The sequence below is a fragment of the Podarcis erhardii genome (genome assembly GCF_964252035.2).
Source record: "Podarcis erhardii genome assembly, chromosome: 7".
Taxonomy (NCBI): Eukaryota; Metazoa; Chordata; class Lepidosauria; order Squamata; family Lacertidae; genus Podarcis; species Podarcis erhardii.
Window position 1 is genome coordinate 4,383,847 of NC_138511.1, and position 16,450 is coordinate 4,400,296.

Sequence of the window (16,450 nt, forward strand, 5' to 3'; positions counted from 1 at the left end):
CATCCTTGCCTCCAGAGGTCCAGGGCTGGCTCAGATCATGGGAGATTTGGGGCCTTTAAATGAGTGGTCAGCGATCAAATAAAGATTCTTATTAATATTATTATTGCAGATTTGGTTCCCTGCCCATCCTTCACTATATGCTCTCAATCTGGGTTACAGCAATGTAAAAAAACAATATTAGAATCCATTCAAACAACTGGCAAAAGGATAATAAATGCAACTGCAAGCGCATTCTGAACACCTTCAGAAATAGTATCTTGCTCATCCTTACAACAGCCCTATAAGGTAGGCAGTAAGTATTATGACTTGCCTATTTTATTCTGTCAGTCTATCAGTTTATAAGCCTGCCCTTTGTCAAACAGCTCCAGGACTGGTTACATGCAAATAGGAAACACTGCTTACAAAATAGGTTACATGAAAATTTACAAAAACACGAATAAACAGCAACTGATCACAAAATAGAACCACTGTATTCTAGCTCTGGGCACTCAGGTGCATCATTGCCAAGGTAAAGAGTGTTGGCACCAGATACACCTCAGAGGGGAGGGCATTGCTATCCTGTGGACTATCCTGCTATCCTGAAGTCCCCATGGACTTCATTTAGACTGCAAGAAGGGCCTCATCCCTTGTTGATTTTAACACACAAGCAAGTCAACACAGTTGAAAGCATCCCCTTGGGAGACCAAAATATTCTGGGCTTTACAATGACGAACTTTTAAAATCACTAGCAGAACCAGCTTGCTTGAGAAAGAAGGGAGATCAATTTACGTTTTTGTGTAAGAATGCAGCCAGATCAATCAGATATACCGGTATGTGCTGGGCTTAGTCTTTTATCCCCACAATGCCCTCCATATGTTTTGCTCTACAACTCCAACAGCCATGGCAGCTGGGGCTGATGGGAGCCATGGTCCATCTGGAGAGCACCAGGTTGGCAATGGTTGTGGCAGCTGGTTAGGGGGTATGGCTGGCAAGGAAAGATTTAGTGGCTGGCTAAGATCACCAGTTCCTGGTTGCCACTCCTTGCCATGACATAAACTCAGAGAGAACTTTCGCATCTCTTTCAAAGCAAAATAAATTTTCAGCTGAGCCAGTTCATAGATTTGTTGTACAGAGAGATTATTTGCATGTCGGCAAGTACACACAAACAACAATCACATGTTTTCTTCAGCCCCAAAAAGGCACATATTGTGAGGTTTTAGTAACATGGAAATATGTAAATCAATTTACAGATAGTGAATAGCAAGCGGCAGACAGCTGATCACCTGAACATTCTTTAACCAGTTGACAGCACCACTTGCTACCTTTCCACTGCCATACAGAAGGTTGGCAACAAGCATGGAGGGATAACAACAACAACAACAACAACAACAACAACAACAACAACAACAACAACAACAATTTATGCCATGCCCATCTGGGTGGGTTTCCCATCTGGCTGGGACAGTATGGTGTAGTGATTGGAATAAGACTTACTGGGCAACCTGGGGTCAGTCAGTCTCCCAGCCTAGCCTAATTCACAGGGTTGTGGTGAGGATAAAATGGGATGGGAAGAACCTCGAACTCCTTGAAGGAAGGGTAGAATATACATATATTTAAACAAATTGCCAGCGGGGGGAGAAAGAGAAAGACCTTGGTGCTAAAACATCCACTTTGCATGCGAAAGGTCCAGGTTCAATCCCAGGCAGCTCCAAATAGAGCTGGAAAGACATAATTTCAAACTCTGCAGAGCTGCTACCAATAATTGTGCAGGCAATTCTTACTGAGCTAAATAGTCCCATAATTTTGGCTTTGTCTTGTTCCCATTAAGGCCCACCTTTCCCCTTGTATTACAAATGGAAGAAACACAAAATAACTGTCAACCTCCCTCAGTCTGGGGCTCCATGCAAGATCTCATCTTGTGGAATTGCACTTATCAGGAGAATGGTGATGAAGCAGCCCAGAACTACACAGGGGAAACTTGTCAATGATCTCAGGGCAGCTGGGACCATAGTCACCATGAAAACAGTTGGTAACACACTACGCCGTGAAGGACTGAGATCTTGCAGAGCCCGCAAGGTCCCCTTGCTGAAGACAGCACATGGACAGGCCCGTCTGCAGTTTGCCAATGTGCATCTGAATGACCCAGAGGAGAACCGGGTGAAAGTGTTGTGGTCAGATGAGACCAAAATCGAGCTCTTTGGCATCAACTCAACTCGTGGTGTTTGGAGGAGGAGGAATGCTGCCTACGACCCCAATAACACCATCTCCACCGTCAAACATGGAGGGGGACATATTATGCTTTGGGGGTGTCCCCTTGTAATTCAGTCACTGCTGCCATGCTGGTGCCTTCCCTTGGCAGAACTGTAGTCCACTGTAACTTACAGACTCACTGTTAAGACCGAGTTCATGAAAGACAATCTTGCTCAGCTACGAGGGATCGCCAAAGAAGAGTCCTCTTCTCTAGCCAGAATTCCTGAAGGCGCAGAGAGAAGAGAATCAGTGCCCACCCTTTAAGCCCCACCAGAGCTGAGAACGAGCGGAGGGTGCACCAATGCAGCTAACAATAAACAACTAAATCGTAGTGGAAAGGTTAACACTCTCTGCAGAGACATCCCATGCTGATCTTCTGGTGTTTTGTCATTGCAATGCCACAAATACCACAACAACATTGGACTGAAAGGAACCTGATTTTTTATGTCTTGCTCCTTTTGCAGGACAGTTGCCCAGGACCATCTATGTGCAAAATGTGTGCCTCAGGCCTGAGCGACATCTATATTGGGTGACTTTCTTCCTTTCCAAGAATCACCTTTCTGAATGACCTTTTGACAAGAAAAGTGCCCAAGGGTTGTAAAGAAATAGGAAGTCCACTTCTTAGAAACACTCTGCTGCCTTATCAGCAGGGACGGCTCTGTCCAGCCATACCAGTTTCTGCATCGCTTTTGACCACCAGCTTTTTCTGCCCTTTGGCTTTCCTGCCTCAGGAATCTCTGCCTTGAATGCAAACAGAACTACGTCTCCCAGAATGCAATGCCACATCACAGGGAGGGTTGAGGCTTTGAAAAACACATGAGCGTAAATTTCTCGGATTAAAAAAACAAAAAAGCAACAACCCAAAGAGGCGGGAGAGGAATCAAAGCCTCGAGCGTCATGTCTAGGAATAGAAACGGGAGTGCTGCCAAGTTATTACAGAAGATGAGTAATCCACTTAAGTCATTCCTCTAAACACCATTCCTTGTAAGAGAATTAAAATATCAGCTTACATCACCAAATGCAGCTCAGAGGCTGGACGAAATCTGTGCAGGCATTACGCTTGGATTGCAAGCATGAGTAAGATCTGGAGGGCAAATGAACAGACTGTTCAGGACTCAGATTCCAGAGAAGGAGGAGGAGGAAAGTGAGGCCGGCAAGATTTTAGTCCTTTCCAAGCAAGAAGCGGTCATAAAAACGCTGTCAGGAGATCTCTGCGAGAAATTAGAAGTAGAATTATATGGAGACCAGGAAGGAGAAAAGACCACTGTATATTTTCAGCACTGTCCCATCAACATCTCTAGAGCAGAGCATCTCAAACGTCTGACACCAAGGCACCTTTAAATAACCCCCACAAAAGCCTGGCTGCAAACAGGCGGCTCATTGAATTGATAAAGCCTGAAAATGTTTACTTTTAGAGGTGAAACTATAACGTCACTTGGGAGATTAGAGGATGTTATATCGCAACGTTTTTCTTAAAACTTTAAAGAAACTGTGTATATTCTCTGATCTAAATTGCCCTCCAGATATTGCTCTTATCACCCTCCAGGGTGTAGCGGAAGAGACAGCTACAGTATGGCTTTTCAACAGCAGGTTCAATAGAATGTAGGAGAGGGCAATACTGGTCAGGGAGATTGTGTGAGTAGGGGAAATAGCTCCTCCCCTTTCCCCACTGCTCTAAAGTAAATAAAAAGCCAGGAGATTTGTGTCTCTTTTCACCGTTAGGGGCCACAATCTATTTATTTAGTAAGTTTATTTAACATAATTGATACGCCTCTTAATCATGGGGGTGGGGTGGGGTGGAACACTTTACACAATCTAGCCAAAGTGATGCAATTTTTTATCATCATCGTCGTCATCATTGTTGCTGTTAAATTTATCTCTCTACTGCTCTTCCTCCCAAGCAGCAGCCCACAATCGAGTGCAGCACCATTAAAATTCAGTGAGGCTAGTAAAACCAGTAAAAACAAACTCCCGACAGTAAAAACAAATTCCCGACAGCAGAGCCAAACTTAAACATGCTGGTGCACACGACATCTGCTAGGACCCCAAGGCATTTACCTTCCAAAAGACCAGTTGAACATGTATATCTTCAGGTTGATGCCTGAAGACCACAAGCAGATTTCCACAGAGAGAGAATTCTGTGATTGGGGGGCTGCTACCAGGAAGGCCCTGCCCCATGGAATCACACGCATGCACTGGGCCAACCCCACCGGCAAGAAGAGAAGCAGGTCTTCCTCATCAGGATGCTGCTGCTCGGCTCCTTCCTGGGGCTGCTGCTGCTCTGGTTGTTGCTCTTGCCCCGCGCTGAAGAGCCCAGCCCAGGGGACAGAATCTGGGTGAGTCGCTGCTTCCCAGCAGAGGGAAGGCAGTGGAGGAATGGGGTCTCTGGGCCCGGATGGACAGTGGACCTCCCCCCCATCCCCGGCAGTGGCCCTTCTCCCTTTGCTGCCTGCTGCCCACCCGCTTTGGAGGCGCCGGGCCAAAGCCCTCTTTCTCTCTGCCTGGGCGCCTTCCTCTTCAGCCTGGGCCAGCAGGCCGGGAGGGGGCGTCTTCTGTGGCGGCTGCTGTCTCTGCCCAGGCTGAGACCTGAGGAGGGGGGAGGGCGCAGCGAGGGGGCCAGCAGGGAGTTGTGGCCGACAAGGTGGCGGGGCTTGAGCCCTCCTACCGCAGCGGGGACTGTGGCCACGGGGGCTCCCAACTCCACCTCTTTCTTCTAACTCTCCCCCCTCCCATTTTCCCCCAAAATATAGTCTGGCCCCCCACAAGATCTGAGAGAGAGTGAATCGGCCCCCTGCTGAAAAAGTCTGAGGACCCCTGCATAACTCCTTGCCCTAGAAATGCCCAAAGATCCCTGAATAATTGGTCTGACCCTGAGACATGACCATTCTGCTTATGAATGGGAGGAAGTCATCTTGGAGCAAAAACTTATGTGAGAGACTCCCCTGCGGGTGGGCAGTTGTACTGAGTCCATGCAGCCCTGAGGAAATGATCCAATCAGGATAATTTGGAATTGTTGCATGGAAAGAGGCAGTGCCAATGAGGCAGACCTTGCTGAGATGCAGTGGACAACAATTTCTGTTATTTAGTTAATAATGAGTATACTGTAGTTCTGAACACAAACGAGCTGTTTTCTCATTGACACAGAGCTGGCACCAGACTTCAAGGGCCCACCACCAAATGATCATGACGGTCCACTATCTCTTCATCTGACACTGCACCACCACCACTTGCCACCCCCACCCCCGCCAGCCCCCAAGCGGCATTTTAGCAGTGAATGCTAAATTGGCTTCCATTTGTGGTAGCTGACCGCCATTTTAATTTACCCAAAATGCAACACTTCAGCATTGACCTATAGCATTGACCCATGCTACTGGTCTGTTGGGCTTTATGAATTTTACAGATCTACGGACCAGGATATTGCAATTTGGTGGGTAAATTAAGGTGATAGGTGACCAATGTGGCCCAATGTCAATTCAAAGGAAAGACCGCCACTAGAACAGCCATCTATAGACCCTTCTGAGCTGACCAATTACCAACTTGGTATCAAGCCAAAATGGCACCCTAAGGAGCTCTGATGCACACTTTTAGGATTCCTGTTCTACTGTGCTCATCTATAAACCGACATCCATCCATAAGTCATCAAAATGGTTGCCGTTTTGTTTTCTACTCCTGTGCCTTTGACACAGAGGTGTTAAGCTGCCCCATCCCTATTAACCCTGGGACAGGCAAAAGTTCACCTACAGGATTTCTGTAGGCTTCTGTTACCAGCTCAGGCACTGGCTTATGTTATTTTAAAAAGTTGGCAACTTTCGACTGCTGACTGTTACTCTGAAACTTCCCTTCCCTGGAGGCTCTAAGACCAAGCCTGAGCATCTTCTGTTGAGTATTCTGCACTTAGGGTGGGGGGGGGGATCCAAATTCCTTTTCTGAATATCAGTTAGACGTCATCTCAGTTGTTCAGATGTTTCTGTCTGTTATAGTGAAATGGGACAGGTTGCTATTTCAGCCACAAAACCATCTGTTAGACACCCACCAAGCTGGTCTCTGCATCTCTCCCCAATCCCCGCCCTGCCACATCCCTCCAGGTGTGCTGCTGGCCAACTGTTCAAATTATTTCTTCCCCTCCCTGCTAATTAACATGGGCACGTGCAAACCAATTGGCCAGATGTACTGGGGACAGCCCCAATTTTCTGTTCTCTCCTTTGGCCAACCACCAGTTCCTCTTTTGCCTTTGAGGGAGATTTGCAGGGACTGTGCCTTTGTCTTACTGTGAGAGTGTGCGCAAATTTCAGCTCCATCTCTGGGGCCTCTCACCAAGCAAGGAAACAGAGTCATCATCTTGACTCCTATGTGGGCCAATTTATCACCGCCACCTGCCCAGAAAGTAAGGGTTGTCACCAATGACCTTCTCAAAGTAGACCCATTGAAACTAATGGACCCAAATTAGTTGTGCCTATTGATTTCAATGGGTCTACTCCAAATAGGACTAGCACTGGCTGCAGTCCCATTGCATGCTTCATAATGTGCTTGCACATGGGGCTACCTTTGAAGGTGACTTAGAAACTACAACTATTCTAGAGCGCAGCTGCCAGACCAGTGACTGGGAGTGGCCTCCAGGACCAAATAACAACGGTCCTAAAGGATCCATACCCTCCAACATTCCTCCAATGAAAATAGGGGTCCCTTTACCCTTTACCTTTATTCCATCTTACTGGGTTGCCCCAGTCACTCTGGGCAGCTTCCAACATATATGAAAACATAATAAAACTATACAGGGCTGCTTTCAGGCGTCTTCGAAAGACTGCATAGTTACTTATCTCCTTGGCTCAGGGGTCGCATGACTCCATACCTTCCAACATTTCTCTAATGAAAATAGGGGTGTCCTAAGGAAAAGTCGGACATTCCAGGATCAAATCAGAAACTGGGATGGCTTCTGTAAATCTGGGACTGTCCCTGGAAAATGGGGGCACTTGGAGGGCTTGAAGGATCTTCACTGGCTCCCAGGACGTTTCCAAGCACAATTCAAAGCCCCACAGACATAGAAAATGCTTGTGTCATTTTTCTCCATAACCACTCAGGTTAAAAGGCAGGGTTACCAACTGACCAAGGAATTTTGCTCTGGGCTGCTCCCGTTCTTCGACAGCAGATGATCTAACAAAAAATTCAGCAGCTGAGGCTTCTCCAGGCATGGAGATAGGCTTCCTTGCACACTAATATCTGCATATCAGGCTCCTGTTGAAAGCACTGCAGGAGCAGGGGCCAGTTGGTGACCCTATGAAAATGGTGTTCCTTTAAAGAGGCTGTGATCAGTGCAAATTAAAGCTGCCCAAACTGTAATGAGATATCCTGAAGGGCTGGGCCAGTTTAACAGTTAAGGTCTAAAAATTTCAGTAGAAGCAACCTGTGGTTTGGTTGCAGTCTTTCTAACCAGGGTCAAAGGAGTTGGGATATGACTCATTTTAAATTTTTTTACTTGTTCGTTTTCAGAACGGCTTGGGCTTTCCGGAGTTGTATTAATTGCGGTTTTGAGGTGTCTGACCAAATGAGTGAGTCTACAGGGACTTTCCAATATCAGAATGAAAGGCCCAGCTTTGCAAGCAGCAGCAGAGCTCACTCGCAAGAATATCAGGGCTGCTCCATGAGAGCAGGAGTCAAAGAGCCATTTGCACAAGGGCACCTGAACATGTAAGGTTGCCATGTTTTTCACCATTCTGGCTCCTGTGCCTTTAACAGCAACCTGGTGTGGCCAAAATTAAGCTCCCTCCTCCACCACCTTCATCACTTTAACGCCAAACTGGGAAAAGCTTTGGTTTGTTGAATTTCTGCATGGAAGGCACAGAAGCAGGGCGAGACCCATTTTGATCAAATTGGGGGAAATAGTGGGGAGGCTGGGGTTTAACCGCTTCAAACATCTCACAGATGAAAATCAGGAAGTTATTGTGTGTTTCTAGCATGCACACGCTTGTGTGTTGTTGGGTTCTGTTTTGCAACAGTCTGCCCTTCCTTAATTTAAAGCCAAGAGAGTGTTTGTTCTTTCGACTCAATATATCCTATCCTATTCTGTCCAAAAATATTACTCACACAGTAGGGCAAGACTCTGGAGAGTCTCTGTCAGTTAGTGCAGACAACAATGATCAAATTAGAGCGAGAGTTTGACTCGGTACAAGAGATTTTTGTAGTGTCACCTAATAGTGAGCAGTCTTTCAAGTTCTCCAGAACTCTTCATCAGGCTGCATGTTAAGCCAAAGATAGCGGGGGGAGAAAAAGTTGCCTTGAGAAGGTTTTAACAATGCTTTTGGTTGGCATGCATACTTATGGTACGACAAGGTTAAGATCAATAAGGCCTTTAAGAACCATATTGTTAGGAAAGCAGTATTTAATGTCTGGATAAAATACAAAGACTTACTGGAAAACAAGACTCTGAGGTGGCTTTCGCCTCTGGAAGCTAAGGCCCGAAAAAGACCCAATATGGAGGCCAAATGGCCAAAATATTGGGAGATATTAGAAAAAGATGGAGACAATTGGAAATTGCAGAGTTTGGAGAAAATGAAGGATAAAGTGCAAGACTGGTTACATTACGCTCAGATTAAAGAAGTTTTCAAAAATGATAAAAAGTTAGGGTTCCAGGTGGAGAAATCGAAGTTAGAAACAGAATTGTTAGAACCAAAGACTAAGGTACTATCTAGAATGTATAACTTGCTGTTAAAATGGAATACACAAAACGAAATGGTTAAATCGGCTATGATAAAGTGGGCACAGGACATTGGGCATAACATTATGTTTGAGGACTGGGAAAGGTTGTGGACCACTGGGCTGAACTTCACCGCATGTAATGCTCTGAAGGAAAATGTAATGAAAATGATATAAAGATGGTACATGACCCCAGTTAAACTTGCCAAAATATACCATTCGTCTGATAATAAATGCTGGAAATGTAAAGAAAATGAAGGAACATTCTTTCACCTCTGGTGGACATGCCCTAAGGTGAAGGCCTTCTGGGAAATGATATATAATGAACTGAAAAAGGTATTTAAATATACCTTCACTAAGAAACCAGAGGCCTTCCTTCTGGGTATTGTCGGCCAGAAGGTGCTAAAGAAGGATCGAACATTTTTTATGTATGCAACAACGGCAGCAAGGATACTCATTGCTAAAAACTGGAAAACTCAAGATCTACCCACACTGGAAGAGTGGCAGATGCAGCTGATGGACTATATGCAACTGGCCGAGATGACTGGCAGAATCCGAGACCTGGGAGAAGAGAGGATTGAGGAAGATTGGAAGAAATTTAAGATGTATTTACAAAAATATTGTAATTTGGTTGAATGTTAAGAAGGATGCTAGATTATAAAAAAAAATTGGCCACCACTAAATTAGACTTGAATTTGATGATAAGTGAGATTAAAGAAAACATAAATTTTTTTTGGAGAATTGCTAGATTATATTTAAATGAGTGGATATAAGATTGTAAACAAGTTGATAATTTGCTTGGAAAAACCTTTTAATGATGTAAATGGGAGCGGGAGACGTGAGGGAGTCCAAAGAAATGATGAAACTATGATGTGTTAGAAGTAAGATTGTTTATTATTTGTGTATTTGTATTCAAAAATCTTAATAAATATTTATTAAAAAAAAAAAGAGAAAAAGTTGCCTTGAAGACACAACATCTTCAGATTGAAACAGTTGTAAGAGCATCTAGTCCAGCATCCTGTTCTCCCACTAATGAATAAGATGCCTACGGGAAGCCTCAGAGCAGGACCTGAGCACCACAGCGCCCTCCCCTGGGGACAGTGGAGGCAGAACACAGCCATCACGGCTGGTAGCCACGGACAGCCTTCTCCTCCAAAGGATGGCTTCCAGGAGCCATAATGCAGAGCAGACTGATTTTTTCAGATAACAGCAAGGCTTGTTTCAGGTTGCACCTCTCTCATCTAAGTCCATGCTAAGACCTATGAAGCTTCGTGGACCAGCTTTCCCCATATATGAAGCTACACAGACTCTGAGATCAGCATATTGTTGGTGGCAAGGAAGAGAGAGAGAGAGAGAGAGAGAGAGAGAGAGAGAGAGAGAGAGAGAATTCCTCGGATGACAAGATCAAGATTTGGGACAAGTACTATTTGGTAAAAGAACCCCAGCAGAGATTTAAAATTACAAAATATGCAGCAAAGCAAAGTGTGGAAATATAAGATGTTAGACCTTTAATATATGCCCTTCTAAGTTAATTTCAAAGATTTTTGTTTTGTTTTTTACAAAAACACAATGGTTGCATTTATTGGTCCATGTGCTTTCTCACAAAACGGAATGGAACACCCATTGCCCCCCAGCCCTCGAAGCCACTTGGATGACCAGTGGCTGGTGGAATGAGTTGTGACAAGAATGGAGCCCCACCCCCCATCCTGAAGAGTGTGGCTGGGGGAAGAGTGGGCAGAAAAGGAGCAGCAGTGGGGGCAGTCCATCTGCTGTGGGGGGGACGGACGATGCAAGGCCTCTGTGTGTAGCCCCCTCGCAGCCCTTTGCTAGCCAGAGTCTGGCCTTCCGGCAGCCACCCAGTTCTTCTTTGGCAATGGCAAATGGCTTCGCCACCTTGATGGTGTTGCAGTCAGCAATGGTGATGTCCTTCAGGGGTTTCTCTTGACTGTCTTTGTATTCTCCACTTTTCTCACTACATCCATCCCTTCCAGGACTTTGCCGAAGACAACATGCTTGCCATCCAGCCATGACATCTTGACATTGGTGGTGAAGAACTGAGAGCCACTGGTGTCCTTACCGGCGTTGGCCATGCTCACCCAGCCAGGCCCATAGTGCTTCAGCTCGAAGTTCTCATCAGGGAAATGGTCCCCGTCGATGCTTTTACCTCCTGTTCCATCTCCCCAGGTGAAGTCTTCCCCCTGGATCATGAAGTCCTGGATCACACAGTGAAACTTGCTGCCTTTGTAGCCAAAGCCTTTCTCTCCTGTGGACAAGGTGACAAAATTCTCAACCGTCCTCAGAACTGTCTTTCCAAAAAAGCCGATGACAACTCACCCCACATCTTCATCCCCAATCTGCAGATCAGAATACACCTTGGCCATGACCTTGGGCCCCTTCTTGCGCTCCTCCACGTGAGCAGCCGGGAAAAGCAGCAGCAGCAGAGAGCCTCCCAGGCCCAGCAAGGCTGTGACTGCCAGCAGCTTCCTCTTCCTACCCCCGCAGCCAGGCAGCCAGCATCTGCCCCCTTCCCTTCTCTCTTTAAGTTCATTCCAAATTTCCCCTCTTCCACTAACATAGAAAAAGATCATATATTTGGTTAAGCTAAAAATTGGTTTACTTACAAACTCTCCAAATGTCAGGTCCATGTGTTCATGCATCAGTCAGAAAACACAGGCAGTAAAGCTTGGCTTACTTACAGTGGTGAAAGTTCCTAAATTATTGGTATATGGGCACAAGAAAGGCTTGTTAAAGCCATGGAATCTGAGCTTGGAGCTGAGCTTCTCAGGGGAACAATAGGCTTGGTTACTTTCCTCTCAAGGAGCAGGTGATGTGGCAGGTCAGTTTATGGCATTAATCTGTCCATGCATTAATTAGACGCAAGCATTTTGGTTATATGAGGCTGGTTATGAGGCCCTTCTCTTTGTGTCGCATCTGAGAGATATTCAGAGGTTGGCAATGAGAGAAACAGCCTTTTCTGCAGTTGTCTCCCATTTAAAGAAGATTCCTGTGGAATGCTTTCCCCACGAAGGCCTGCCGTTGACATCTTTCCAGCACCAGGCAAAGAAGTTTTAGTTCTCATGGACATTTGGACAGCATTGATTGTCAAGCATTTGGTGATTACTAGTGTTCATCCTGTGTGGAATTCTACTATTTTAAATTATTTTTATTCGAATGAACACTTCTAGTAGTCTGCATTGATATTTTATTACAGTTTTACCTTGGTTTTCAAACGCCTTGGTTCCCAAATGCCGAAAACCTGGAAGTAAGTATTCCTTTTTTCTTTTTTCTTTTTTTTATAATGAATAATTGGATGGAAATTTACAAAATGCAAATTAAAAAAAGTAAGTATTCCAGTTTTCAAACATTTTTCGGAAGCCGAACATCTGAAGCGGCTGTCGGCTATTGTTTCCAGGGCACCTGCACCCATCAGAAGCTGCACCTTGGTTTTCAGAAGTCAAACGGACTTCCGGAACCGATTAAGTTTGGTGCTTTGGTTTTTGCTATTTATTTTCCTTTTTTTTTTTTAGGCTTCTTTGGTTAATTTGTTTTTGTGACTGTGTGGAACCCAGCTACTGATTGTGTGACTGCAGAAGTGGTTAAAAGCCGCCCCATTGACTATCATCAGTGCAGGTAAGGAAATTTTTTATTTTATTTTTATCATCTACAATACTGACATATTTATTTTATAGTACAGTACATTGATTATTGCTTTCATTTTATGGATCAGTGGTCTTGTTAAATAGTAACATTCATGTTAAATTGCTGTTTTAGGAGTTGCTTTTAAAAGTGGAACGGATTAATGCGTTTTGCATTTCTTTCTATGGGAAAGTGCGCCTTGGTTTTGGAATGCTTTGGTTTTGGAACAGACTTCCGGAGCGGATTAAGTCTGAGAACCAAGGCACCACTGTGCTGTAAATCACTTTAGGATACCTCTGGATGCATGACATTATATGTAAATATAATAAACTCTCTGTGGTGCAAGGGGTTAGTGCATCTGGCGGTTAACCAGAAAGCTGATGGTTTGAACCCACTCGGGGACAGCGGTGGGCAGGATTCCTGCAGTCCTGGGGGTTGGATTGGGTGACCTTCGGGGTCCCTTCCAACTCTATGATTCCACAATTCTGATTCTAACTAAACCATTGGGGAAAAGAAACAAAAATTGCAGGAATTTTTTAAAAATCTAGCCATAATTGGATTTCTCAGGCCCCTTGAGAGGCAGAGAGAAGAAGTGAAGAGAAACATGGCAGCAGCGGCAGCAGCCGTTAAGAGGAGCAAAGTTTTTTAAGAAGTATTTTAAGAAGCCAAGAGGGATGAATGAATCTGTCAGTTTCTGTTTCTCTTCTCATTTTTTCCAATCTCACCTTCTGTTCTCCACATTTCTGCATCAGTTTGCATTTTCTTTTTTTAAAAAAAGATTCATCATGAAAATTCATCAGCATTAAATGCAAATTTCTCCTAAAGTACCTATTTATGTATGCATTTCCCCATCTTGCAAGAAATTTCCTGTAATATTATGCATTAGTGTATGTTGTTTTTACTAACATATGCATTATGTACACACATTTTCCCAATGTAGACATTTTTGTACATTTGCAATTTTGCGCTACAAAATGTAAATAAGTGCGAATTTTAAAGGCCAACTGCTCTTCAGTTTGCACATGGTTTTGGGAAGTGCGAATTAGGTGAGGCTTGCCAGTGTTGAATTCCTCCTTCATTCCTTAGGCAACAGCAGTGAGTTCTCCTTCTCCTCCTCCCTCTCTTCCACCCAGAGGTCCTTCTTCAGAGCCAGGCATTTGGGCCACAAGAGTTTCTGTGCTGCTCCGCCACCTCCGCTCTGCCCCAGCAGCCCCCTGGCCCTTTCTTCAAAAAGGGGAAAAGAGAGGACCCAAATAATTACCGCCCAGTCAGTCTGACATCAATACCAGGGAAGATTCTGGAGCAGATCATTAAGCAAACAGTCTGTGAGCACCTAGAAAGGAATGCTGTGATCACCAATAGTCAGCATGGATTTCTGAAAAATAAGTCATGTCAGACAAACCTGATCTTGTTTTTTGACAGAATTACAAGCCTGGTAGATGAAGGGAACACAGTGGATGTAGCCTACCTTGATTTCAGCAAGGCATTTGACAAGGTGCCCCATGATATTCTTGTAAAAAAGCTGGTAAAATGCGGACTTGACTATGCTACCACTCAGTGGATTTGTAACTGGCTGACTGACCAAACCCAAAGGGTGCTCATCAATGGTTCCTCTTCATCCTGGAGAAGAGTGACTAGTGGGGTGCCACAGGGTTCTGTCTTGGGCCCGGTCTTATTCAACATCTTTATCAACGACTTGGATGATGGACTCAAGGGCATCCTGATCAAATTTGCAGATGACACCAAACTGGGAGGGGTGGCTAACACCCCAGAGGACAGGATCACACTTCAAAACGACCTTGACAGATTAGAGAACTGGGCCAAAACAAACAAGATGAATTTTAACAGGGAGAAATGTAAAGTATTGCACTTGGGCACAAATACAAGGTGGGTGACACCTGGCTTGAGAGCAGTACATGTGAAAAGGATCTAGGAGTCTTGGTTGACCACAAACTTGACATGAGCCAACATTGTGACGCGGCAGCTAAAAAAGCCAATGCAATTCTGGGCTGCATCAATAGGAGTATAGCATCTAGATCAAGGGAAGTAATAGTGCCACTGTATTCTGCTCTGGTCAGACCTCACCTGGAGTACTGTGTCCAGTTCTGGGCACCCCAGTTCAAGAAGGACACTGACAAACTGGAACGTGTCCAGAGGAGGGCAACCAAAATGGTCAAAGGCCTGGAAAGGATGCCTTATGAGGAACGGCTAAGGGAGCTGGGCATGTTTAGCCTGGAGAAGAGGAGGTTAAGGGGTGATATCATAGCCATGTTCAAATATATAAAAGGATGTCACATAGAGGAGGGAGAAAGGTTGTTTTCTGCTGCTCCAGAGAAGCGGACACGGAGCAATGGCTCCAAACTACAAGAAAGAAGATTCCACCTAAACATTAGGAAGAACTTCCTGACAGTGGAATTTGCTGCCAAGGAGTGTGGTGGAGTCTCCTTCTTTGGAGGTCTTTAAGCAGAGGCTTGACAACCATATGTCAGGAGTGCTCTGATGGTGTTTCCTGCTTGGCAGGGGGTTGGACTCGATGGCCCTTGTGGTCTCTTCCAACTCTATAGTCAAGACCGCATTTTACCAGCTTCTTTACAAGAATATCATGGGGCACCTTGTCAAATGCCTTGCTGAAATCAAGGTAGGCTACATCCACTGCGTTCCCTTCATCTACCAGGCTTGTAATTCTGTCAAAAAACGAGATCAGGTTAGTCTGACATGACTTATTTTTCAGAAATCCATGCTGACTATTGGTGATCACAGCATTCCTTTCTAGGTGCTCACAGACTGTTTGCTTAATGATCTGCTCCAGAATCTTCCCTGGTATTGATGTCAGACTGACTGGGCGGTAATTATTTGGGTCCTCTCTTTTCCCCTTTTTGAAAATAGGGACAACATTTGCCCTCCTCCAGTCTGCCGGGACTTCGCCTGTTCTCCAGGAATTCTCAAAGATGACTGCCAGTGGTTCTGAGATCACATCTGCCAGTTCTTTTAATACTCTTGGATTCGAACCGCTGACCTTCTGATCGGCAAGTCCTAGGCTCTGTGGTTTAACCCACAGCGCCACCCACATCCCTTTTGATGGCCACTTACGCATTGCCAAAAGGGAGTGCAAAAAAGGACACTGATTTGCATACATTCAGTTAGAAATAAATTACTATTATTTAACTAGAAACCCAATTCACCTTGGGGTGGCTCTGGCCAGTTGACTGCCATGCCCGCCTGCTCAGTTGGGTGTCCGGGTGCTGCTAAGTGTGGAAGGGCAATGCCAAGCCCTCCCTCACCTCCCTGTTCTTCCATCTGATGGAAGAGGACTTGGAACGGGCAGCCCTTCAACCAAAGGACAGGCCTCTGTTAAGCAGGGTGCACAGCCACCCTCACAAGGAGACCGGTGGGAATCCCAGGCAAGCCACTCAGCTTCCTAAGCAAAGAACAGGACAGAAGTGTGAGAGGCTGTTATATGTTGTATATATTATATGTTAACCAACCAAAGCATGAGGCCAGTTTTCATTTCTGTATTCTGAAACCCGTTCCATTTAGCTGATCTGGTGGGAACCATGCTATTATATCGAGAGAACACCATTCTCTTTATACTAAGAATCCCCTTTATAATCTAACCACGTTTAAAACGGTTTTTAAAAATCCCCACTTTGTGACTCAAACAAAGCCAGCAAAAACATCAAATGGACTTGTTAAAAAAACAGTTTTATGAAAGGCAGCATAAACAGGTAAGAAATGACTGATCAAAGCTGCCAGATTCTGAGCTGCAGCAAAGGAAGCAAAATGGGGTGCGGAAGAACCTAGGTTAATGTTAGGTCACACGACTCCATCTGACATTCTTCCAAGTGCTACAGGCTGCTGATTCCCATCATGCAAAGACAGAGTTTAATGTCCATGG

At 45.0% G+C, this 16,450-nt stretch overlaps 1 long non-coding RNA gene and 1 pseudogene across 2 annotated transcripts in view; both read right to left on the reverse strand.

Annotated features, from left to right (window-relative positions):
- Positions 1–16,450, reverse strand: part of LOC309346414 — a 106,272-nt gene that overhangs the window by 31,862 nt on the left and 57,960 nt on the right. The gene's annotated exons all lie outside the window — the stretch shown is intronic.
- LOC309347137 (peptidyl-prolyl cis-trans isomerase B pseudogene) lies at positions 10,473–11,507 on the reverse strand (annotated as a pseudogene). The gene has a single exon. The product of its transcript is annotated as a peptidyl-prolyl cis-trans isomerase B pseudogene (transcript).